The 10,487-nt window shown below is 38.2% G+C and overlaps 1 protein-coding gene across 1 annotated transcript in view; it reads left to right on the forward strand.

Moving 5' to 3' along the window:
- The window catches only part of LOC133655575 (liprin-alpha-3-like), a 60,342-nt gene that overhangs the window by 5,276 nt on the left and 44,579 nt on the right, over positions 1 to 10,487 (forward strand). The gene's annotated exons all lie outside the window — the stretch shown is intronic.

The following is a 10,487-nucleotide window of genomic DNA, read 5'->3' on the forward strand; positions in this document are numbered from 1 at the left end:
CCTGAATGCAGCTGAAATAGGCTCTTTAAAAAAAAATCAAAATAGCCCCCAAACTTTTTTTTTTTTTCATTTTTAAATATGTATTAAGCTAACGCTTATACTCTAGGTCAAAACATACACCCCTACAGTGTTATCTATGATATTATTTTTCGTATAAGTACACCATAAACCAGGGATATCAAACTCAATTCAACAGGAGGCCGTTCGAAGCAAAGTCAGGGTGAGATTCATGTTTTAACCACATGACTAAATGTGTTAACTACTTCTACCAGCAGCTGTAGTGACCCTACAGCAGGGAAAGGATTTATAAGGCCCCATTTATTATTTTGCAATGCAGTCTGTCAACAATTATGAAAAGCGCCACTCTACATAGCAACTGACGCTGTAGTCAAAGTTGGAATTGCCACAAAACACATTTTAAAGTACCCATAAAAAAAGAAATTACCTTTTTATTGAAGCTATTATCATATATATCTGATGTATGACACCGAAAGACTTCAAAAGTTTGCGAGTTAATAGATAAGATCAAAATAGTATCAATATCACGGAGATTCCCGAGCCATTTAGAGAAATAATGAGATAGCCAGACACGTTATTGCGTGACGTAAAGGTAGAAACCGCAGATCTCTTCCCCACCGACAACAATGCAAATCATGCAGACTTTGTAAGAGCCAACAACGATTGCTTTGGGAAAAATGATGATCCAGAACCTTATATTGTTGATCCTGATTGATTGATTGATTGATTGAAACGTTTATTAGTAGATTGCACAGTACAGTACATATTCCGTACAATTGACCACTTAATGGTAACACCCGAAAAAGTTTTTCAACTTGTTTAAGTCGGGGTCCACGTAAATCAATTCATGGTACATGGCCTGAATATAAGGAGGGTGAGCTACAAGTTTTAGAAGCTCTGTTAAACAAATCCAGCTTTAGTAAAACACTAAGCTTCATGTAGCAGTATTTCTAGGTGCTAAACAAGAAATACAAACTACAGACATAATAAAACGATAGCTTACTGTACGATGTCTGCTCTCACTGTGATTACGACAAAGTCTCCCTGCAGACTTAGGTTGTGTATGTACAGTATGTCCGGGTATTAATTGAATGTCACAAATGAACAATTTCTATATTGATAGCTAAATCCTCCTATCTAGAAGAGAGGCATGATTTATAATCCAGAATAATTTTGACGAGCCGAGACGTGATGATGCAGGAGCAGCAGGACATCCCTGCCAGCTCCCAGTAAAGCAGCACTTCGCTATCTGTTATCAATCCGCTGCTAAAAAAAAGTAGTTTTTCTGCGTTAGCGATCATAATAACAACATTGCTAATATTTGGTTAATATTTACGTCACGTATCAAGAGGATCTTTGGCGGATTTTGGATGGTTATTTAGAGGGTTTTGTGGGCGGAACAGAGAGCCCCTGTTGACGGACTATTTATTTATTTACAACTTAGAATGTTTGTTTTATTTTTTTTTGTCATAAAAAAATACAATCATGCGTGCTTGCAGACTGTATCCCTGCAGACTGTATTGATCTATATTGATATATAATGTAGGAACCAGAAATATTAATAACAGGAAGAAACAACCCTTTTGTGCAAATGAGTGTGAATGAGTGTAAATGGGGGAGGGAGTTTTTTTTGGGTTGGTGCACTAATTATAAGTGTATCTTGTGTTTTTTATGTTGATTTAATAAAAAATAAAAAATAAATTAAAAAAATGTTTTTTTTTTATTTCTTGTGCGGCCCGGTACCAATCGATCCACGGACCGTTACCGGGCCGTGGCCCGGTGGTTGGGCACCACTGGTTTAATGGATACAATGAAACACAATTAAGCATGTAAAGTCAACTTGTTTTTCCACTCTACTGGTACTTTAAGATATTCAACACTCTACTGCTGTCTGGCGGCTAAAGTAGACAGTGCACCCCCTAATTTGTCACGTTTCATGTGTCAGGTAAACCGCGACGAATGGGGCCATATAAATCCCCTTATTATACAGTAGTCTTTATAAATGTAAAATTCAATGTAAAAATTGTACTGTATAATTTGACACTGTAGAGTTCCCTAGGACCTGGTCGGAGACACTTCTGCTTGCTTACAGGAAGTTGCTCTTTGTGTTGCCCAACGTGTGTTGGTTGTGCTGTAATTTTTGTGTTTGCACCATTCTTTTTAAAAGGATTCAAGACTGCAATAATGTATTCAACTATTAGCCGGCGAGGGTGTGTGGGCTGCAATTACACTAAACTATGAAGTTAAGTAGAGGTCCATAAAAAATGGGCCTGCAGTCCACAAATGGCCCGTGACTTTGAGACCCCTACTATAAACGGCAACATTGTCATTAAGCCCCGTGAGTCTAGTTGGCTTGAAATTTCTCACACAGCTCACTGGACTACAAAACTCCCATTGTAATTCTAGGGTTTTTAGAATAATCAACACACAATTTGGTACACACCTTTAGGGGACTGACAAGCACATGGGTGTAAAATTTGAATAAGATTGGTTGAAAAACATGTTCGCCATCAACCAAAACGTATTTGGGACTTGGTCACAGTAATTGCCCAGAAGTCAACGCGGGTATCTGTATTAAATTTTCCTGAGGGAACTCTCCTGAAGGAATCAATAAAGTACTATCTATCTAAATGTTTGCATGTCTTTCAACACAACCTATAGGGGACGCCACAAATGTTATGTACGCTCACATTAACAAATGAGGTCACTCCATGGCTATGTACTATGCATAGAAATAAAGATATATAATAGAAACAGTTACATTAATGTACCCTATTAAGAAAATATTAATGGTGTGTACATGTTCTACCAAAAACTAAAGTGTAAAAAGTAAAAGATGTGAGCATAAGGACAAAAATAGTTCATTACAGTGGAATAACATATCTTTTTATAAGATTTTGGATTTGTTTATGAATGTTTGTCATTTGTGGCATCAGATTCCTGGGCCCCAATCTACGATTTAATTTCTTGGTTCTCTAATGTTTTGTTACAGCCACATTTAAGCGAATTACATTTCTCACGACTCACGCTCCCACCAAAATGGATTCATAAAATGAGGTGAGAAAACTACTTAAATTCCCAAGTTAGGTTAATCAACAACTGTGCAGTTTGCGTGATTCTCTAAACAGAGGAAAAAAGTGCAAATGATTTACTGGGATGTGCATTTTTGCAACTGAACATAGTAGCAATACAAACGTCTTAATTTGCTGTTTCATACTGTCCGCTGCCAAAGTTGCTAGGCAAAAAACACAAAAACATTCAAAACAATTTTTTTCATTTTCTGGTCTTTTTATTATGGTTATTGTCACTTGCTTCCTTTGTCGCCTGCTCTATTTTTCTTTTAATTCCTGTCAGAAATCAGCCCCTCTAAGAATTCAAGGGCTTTTTTTGTGATTGTTGCAGCCTAAAATTACTAAATTTGCGGCATCTGTTTCAGAAAGCTGCGGCAAAAGTTGCAAGGTTTAGAGCAGGGGTAGGGAACCTATGGCTCTCGAGCCAGATGTGGTTCTTTTGATGACTGCCTCTGGCTCTCAGATAAATCTTAGCTGACATTGCTTAACACCAGGGGTCTCAGACACGCGGCCCGCGGGCCAATTGCGGCCCGCGAGACGTTATTTATGAATGGCGCTTGACAGCGTCATACTTGCCAACCCTCACAATTTTTCGGGCAGACTCCCGAATTTCAGGGCATCCCTGAGATAGGCTCCAGCTCCCCCCGCAACCCCGAAGGGAATAAGCGGTAGAAAATGGATGGATGGCATTCTCTCGAATGTCTTCACCCAAACAACAATATTAAGGGCGTGCCGTGATGTCACTGCCTTTAGCGCCCTCTACAACCTGTACAAACAGCGCGCCGGCCCAGTCACATGTTGTAATTGGCTTCTGTACACACACGTAAGTGACTGCAAGACATACTTGATCAACAGCCACACAGGTCACACTGAGGGTGGCCGTATAAACAAGTTTAACACTGTTACAAATATGCGCCACACTGTGAACCCACACCAAACAAGAATGACAAACACATTTCGGGAGAACATCCACACCGTAACACAACAGAACAAATACCCAGAATCCCATGCAGCCCTAACTCTTCCGGGCTAGAATATACACTCCCGCTACCACCAAACCCCGCCCCGCCAACCCTGCGCCCCCACACATCAACCACAATCGGGAAGGTTGGCAAGTATGTTGCTAGGGCGGGATAGCCATTCAAAGAAGGTGAATTCATTAAAAAGTGCGTGTTAGATTTTTTTAAGAAATCTTTTCTTGCGGCCCAGTCTCACCCAGTTTCTGCATCCAGTGGCCCCCAGGTAAATTGAGTTTGAGACCCCTGCTTAACACGATGAGTACCGTAATGAATAATTCCGCAGGTAATCACAGTGTAAAAAATAAAGTTCAAAATATAAAACACTCTCTACTACTACTTTTCTACCGCACCTGTTCAAGAAATCCCATTAATGGTAAGAAGTGTTTTATTTATTATTGGTTAGCTTCAGAATAACAATGTTATTAAAAAGAATAAGACACTTATTATACTTATTATATCTTACTTAAAAATGCACACATTTAGTTGTATTCAGTGTTTAAAAATATTACATGGCTCTCACAGAAATACATTTTAAAATATTTGTCTTTTATGGCTCTCTCAGCCAAAAAGGTTTCCGACCCCTGGTTTAGAGGCTTATTGTTCTCAGTAACATTTAATCATCTTGGGATTTTGTTATCAATGTCTTAAGAGTTCCACGTAACCTTAACCCCAAAAAGCACAGGATTTTAACACAAATTAGAAACAAATACTGTATAGAGTCATTTTATACCACACAGACTCAACAGTAGACAAATGGCAATAAAAGCACAGACATTTTGACACATAAGCTCAGTGTGAAAATACTGTATTGTTTCAATTCATACCAACTAATATTAGTAATAATTAGTTATGATTACAGAATGAAACATCACCAAAGGCTTATTGTACCTGTATGCAGTGTCGTCCACAAATTGAAGACATTCAACGTGTTTATTTGATACTTGATTCGTGTTAGTCTATCTTAAACATTCATTTACAGTATATCCCCACACGTTAAGAGCATTTGCAATCTAAAACGGTAATGTCTTTCGCTACTTGAGAAACTATTAGAGTTTATCATCGCACTTTAACAGCTTTGTCATAAAAAATGCTGCCTCTTTGCCAAATGAAAATATGTTCTTAATTGTGCAACCCCAGATAAATACATGTTAAATAAATATATGTAAACTAGGAAGTGAGGACAATGTCATGTTGCTCAATGTTTATATACTACATTACCCAGAGGACTTAGGGCTGTAGACAGGAACAGGAAATAGGTCTGAGCTATGTGAGAGAATGGCGATTGTGTTCTTTGAGCAATAAAGACTTGATATATTGTTACATGTGCTTTGTCTACACAAGAAACACACATTTGATTAGACGTTTGACATGCACGTTCCAGCCTCGCCCACAGACCATTTCGATTGGCGACAATTACGCTAATTGGCCAAAATGTGCGGGTAAATTTTGGGCTTAGATGAAGTTGCAAGGAGGCACATCATATTCTCTGGGATTGGTTGACTAAAAAGCATCTCCATCTGCTCTGTACAACTTTTAACAGGCTGCTTGTTGATTAGTTTAAGCATTGCTGCCACCCAGCTGGAAGCTTGTGTATCGTTCAAGCAAGAATAGACACCAATACTGAAAGTCCTCCCTGCCTGTAACTTCCCCGCCTCACTATCTTGATAGTACTGGTCAAGTTAAAAACAAATGTGTTTTATGGGGAAAATGACAAAATTCACCCTCATCAAACACTGGGACACAACGGTCTTCCCCAAGTTATATGTACAGAACTGTTCACAGTGCCTTGTTTAAATGCCCAATTGTATGAGTCAGGGTGAAGTGATACATTTGTTGATTTAGAGAAGTTCCAAAGCTTTTTCAGATATCGTCTTTCTACGGCCCAGCATTGCACATAAAAGAGAAAAAACCCCAACATATTTTAAGCAAGTGAAACCAGTGCAAGCTCATAGTTTTACATCAGCGCTCATCCATCAGTGGAATTCTTTTACAGGGGCGCAGTCAGGATGCCAAGTTGCTTTTTAGCCAGTTCCCCAGCATGAGGAGCTCATTCAAAACTGTATCGGCGCTACCGATGAGCAGTCCTGGATAGGGATGGGTATCGAATTCGGTCGGCACTCCTGTGTACCAAGTCACGTAAACTTAAACCGTATCAAATTTTTGATACGTCACGTCCGGTTGCAGACTCAGCACTAGCTAAATGAAAACAAGCGTAGCGGACTGCCTCAAGATAATGTTGCACTATTCCATACCAACAAAGCAGGCACTCAAATGTAAAGCTTCTCTTTTCAAGCTAACTCAATGCTAATTTACATTGGATATGAATTAAATATACAGGCTACTGATTAGCATTGGCAATTTTACAAGGCGATTTCGACACCTCAACATTTGGCAATCAAAACTACAACTACAACAAGGGCAGCACGGTGTCACAGGGGTTAGTGCATGTGCCTCACAATACGAAGGTCCTGAGAAGTCCTGAGTTCAATCCCGGGCTCGGGATCTTTCTGTGTGGAGTTTGCATGTTCTCCCCGTGACCGCGTGGGTTCCCTCCGGGTACTCCGGCTTCCTCCCACCTCCAAAGACATGCACCTGGGGATAGGTTGATTGGCAACACTAAAGGTTGGAGTTCAAATCCCAGCCGAGTCATACCAAAGACTATAAAAATGGGACCCATAACCTCCCTGCTTGGTTCTCAGCATCAAGGGTTTCCGGGCGCGGCGCCGCTGCTGCCCACTGCTCCCCAAGGGGATGGGTCAAATGCAGAGGACAAATTTCACCACATCTAGTGTGTGTGTGACAATCATTGGTACTTTAATCTTAATCTTTAAAAAATTGGCCCTAGTGTGTGAATGTGAGTGTGAATGTTGTCTGTCTATCTGTGTTGGCCCTGCGATGCGGTGGAGACTTGTCCAGGGTGTACCCCGTCTTCCGCCCGAATGCAGCTGAGATAGGCTCCAGCACCCCCCGCGACTTCAAAAAGGGACAAGCGGTAGAAAATGGATGGATGGATGGAAACTACAACTAATATGCACATTATAATCACACAGCTGGTGTGTGATAAGTACAATATTTACAGTATAAACACTTTGTAGGATTCAACAAAAGACACGACTGGCACAACCTATTGGCAAATATTACTTACAAGACTTACAAGTGTAAGAAAATAAGATATAACGACTGGACAGAACGAAATGGCTCCGTATCGGTCCAAATGTGAATGGTACCCATCCCTAGTCCTGGATGTCCACATTATAACAGTTGGTACTTAAAATCTTTTTAAAGTGCGTAAAAAAAGAAAGGCTTTATTGCAGTGCCCAGACAGGCTTACTGGAAGCCAGCATGAGACGCTGGAGAAGTGCAAAGCTCTTGTGGATGAAACAGTGAAGAAAAAACAGGAAAGAGGAGATGCACTTCATTATTGTGCAATCCATTGCATTTGGGCCGCCGGTGTACACCAATGACACAGAGGCCGTAATCAGCAAGAAGAAACTCAACGATTGGAGCGTGATGTACAGTACTGTAGGTCACAACAGCAATGCCGATTAAATGAAGATAAGTGGAGTGAGATCACATTTTCAGAGCCCTTACCTTAGATTTTTCATTTCTTGTCAAGAGGGAAATGGGAAGATCAATACCATTCTAATGTCTCACCACGCTAATATACAATACAGCACACTGAAGTTAGCTTAGCAAAAAGAGGCAGAGGAAAAGTGCATGCTGGCTGCCTCTGACAGGTGGACAAAGGGCCACATTAGCTAATCCTGTATAAGCTTAACACAAAATAATGTATGATTATGAATTCATACATTTATTTTTATTCATGAATATATGCATTATTGTTTTTTTGTGTTTTTTTAACAGATGTTGTGGTTTGTGTGAAGTATCCCAAGACATACGAAGCTTTGCATCAAAACTTCTATTTTAACAAACTAATACAGACATTCAGTCAGCACTGGTTAAATAGCAATACATTCTATAGTAAACAGTTTTAAAAATATTTTAGGACTACATATTTTTAATGTTTTAATGTATTTATTTTCATGTATTTAAAAAAAAAAATGATGGCTTGATTATCATTCAATTATTTCCTATTGTATTGATTTTTTTTCCCCATATTTTTTTTGTTTTGCTGTAACTATATAAATGCTTTGTATATATGGACCAACAATTAAGCCTTTACAAAGAATGTCTACATTTGTAAGTAGTGATGTTAAATAGCTATGAATTCAAAGTATATTTCTGTATTTTTAAAACATATATATTTTTGGTAATTTTTTAGATATCATGCCTTTATTGTTTAACTCAATGTTCCTTTTCAATTGTGCCTATCATTCACAATCCTTATGTAAGACAAGAACACTTTTTTTTTTTTAATGCGTCCTAAATAGTAAATAAATGCAATCAAAAGTCCGCTTACAATGGAGTCAAGGGGAGTCGCTCTATTCTGCCTATAAAGTGCTTGAAAAACATCCAAACACCTCCATTGAGGTTTCATATACACATTGTAAGTATGTACACTACCGTTCAAAAGTTTGGGGTCACCCAAACAATTTTGTGGAATAGCCCTCATTTCTAAGAACAAGAATAGACTGTCGAGTTTCAGATGAAAGTTATCTTTTTCTGGCCATTTTGAGCGTTTAATTGACCCCACAAATGTGATGCTCCAGAAACTCAATCTGCTCAAAGGAAGGTCAGTTTTGTAGCTTCTGTAACAAGCTTAACTGTTTTCAGATGTGTGAACATGATTGCACAAGGGTTTTCTAATCATCAATTAGCCTTCTGAGCCAATGAGCAAACACATTGTACCATTAGAACACTGGAGTGATAGTTGCTGGAAATGGGCCTCTATACACCTATGTAGATATTGCACCAAAAACCAGACATTTGCAGCTAGAATAGTCATTTACCACATTAGCAATGTATAGAGTGTATTTCTTTAAAGTTAAGACTAGTTTAAAGTTATCTTCATTGAAAAGTACAGTGCTTTTCCTTCAAAAATAAGGACATTTCAATGTGACCCCAAACTTTTGAACGGTAGTGTATGTAATGTCGTAAAAGGCACATTATTATTAATATGTCGTATTTACAAATTTTGATAATTTTAAACATTCGGCGGAGCATTCATTTAAAAAATGTATCACTATGTTTGCTTTTTCCTTTGACAACATCACTGATTACTGCTCACTGCAGACTTCATCAGGAGACAACAAACATAATAAAACATCCCATACTGTACAAAATCTGCTTTCCTTAAAAAGACCGACTGGTAGAATATTGCTTTATTCCCATTTAGATGAAGAATAACTCGTAACCCTCGTGAAGAAGAAAAGGGAGTGGAATCAAGCACAGACCAAGCATTTTTTCTTGTATTTCTCGCCATTTCTGGGACTCAATTGGATGCCAAAGTCTGACCAACTCGTCAGATTATGTCTTCATCCTTCCACTCTTCAGCTGAGATGCATTATTTATAAACTCAGAGCTCCGAGGCGAGAAAGCAGCTCACCAGACGCTAATGTCAATACAGCCACACAAGCTTTTTGCTCCCTCAGATCACAGAGCTGCAAAAAGTAGTTTGCCTGCGTTAGCGCTCTTATAATAACAATATCATAAATACTTGGTATTATTGTAGTTTTTGAAAGATTTTTTTGAGGGATTTATGGGTAGAATAGAGGACATCCCATTAACTCCATTATAAGCAGACTTTTATTTAAAATGCATTAAAAAACAAACAAAAAAACATCTGTCGTCTTGTCTCTCATGATCATAAATGATAGGCCAAAAAAAAAAAAAAAAAGCAGTTTCCTTTTGACCATCGGGGCCCATTGTTGGGCCACAAGCGTCCTCTCGAGGACCACCAAACAATATCTGTATCTCAGCTGTGTCGCAGATGCATGATACACTTTTCCACCGCTTGTGGCAGAAAAGACAATATCAACAATATCAAATAAACAAAAAAAGTCTATAGAGCTAAAGTCACAAAGAGGTTTTAACATGTTCCAAATAAAATATAATTGAATTTAAGGTTCTTAAGCGCAAAAATTATGACAAGCGATCTAATTTTAGTGTTAGTTTATTCAATAAAATATATTATTATTATTATTATTATTATTTTTGGTAATACATTCGTTGAGAATTTCTTTATTTCAGCAGTGCGTAATTTTATGTAAATATATTTTTCATCAGTTTTTTATGAGTCCCTTTTGCAGTGTATTTGATTAGTATTTTATTTTTGTAATCAGCCTGGTCAAAGCTTTGATGATAATCTTTGTGATTAACACATGCTTTCATTGCATTTGACAAGGTTTATCCTGTTTAACTGTAAGTAGATTGATTACTGAAACATAACACAATCAAGAATAAGATTACTAACTCAGTG

The sequence above is a fragment of the Entelurus aequoreus genome, linkage group LG08 (assembly GCF_033978785.1).
Source record: "Entelurus aequoreus isolate RoL-2023_Sb linkage group LG08, RoL_Eaeq_v1.1, whole genome shotgun sequence".
Classification (NCBI taxonomy): Eukaryota; Metazoa; Chordata; class Actinopteri; order Syngnathiformes; family Syngnathidae; genus Entelurus; species Entelurus aequoreus.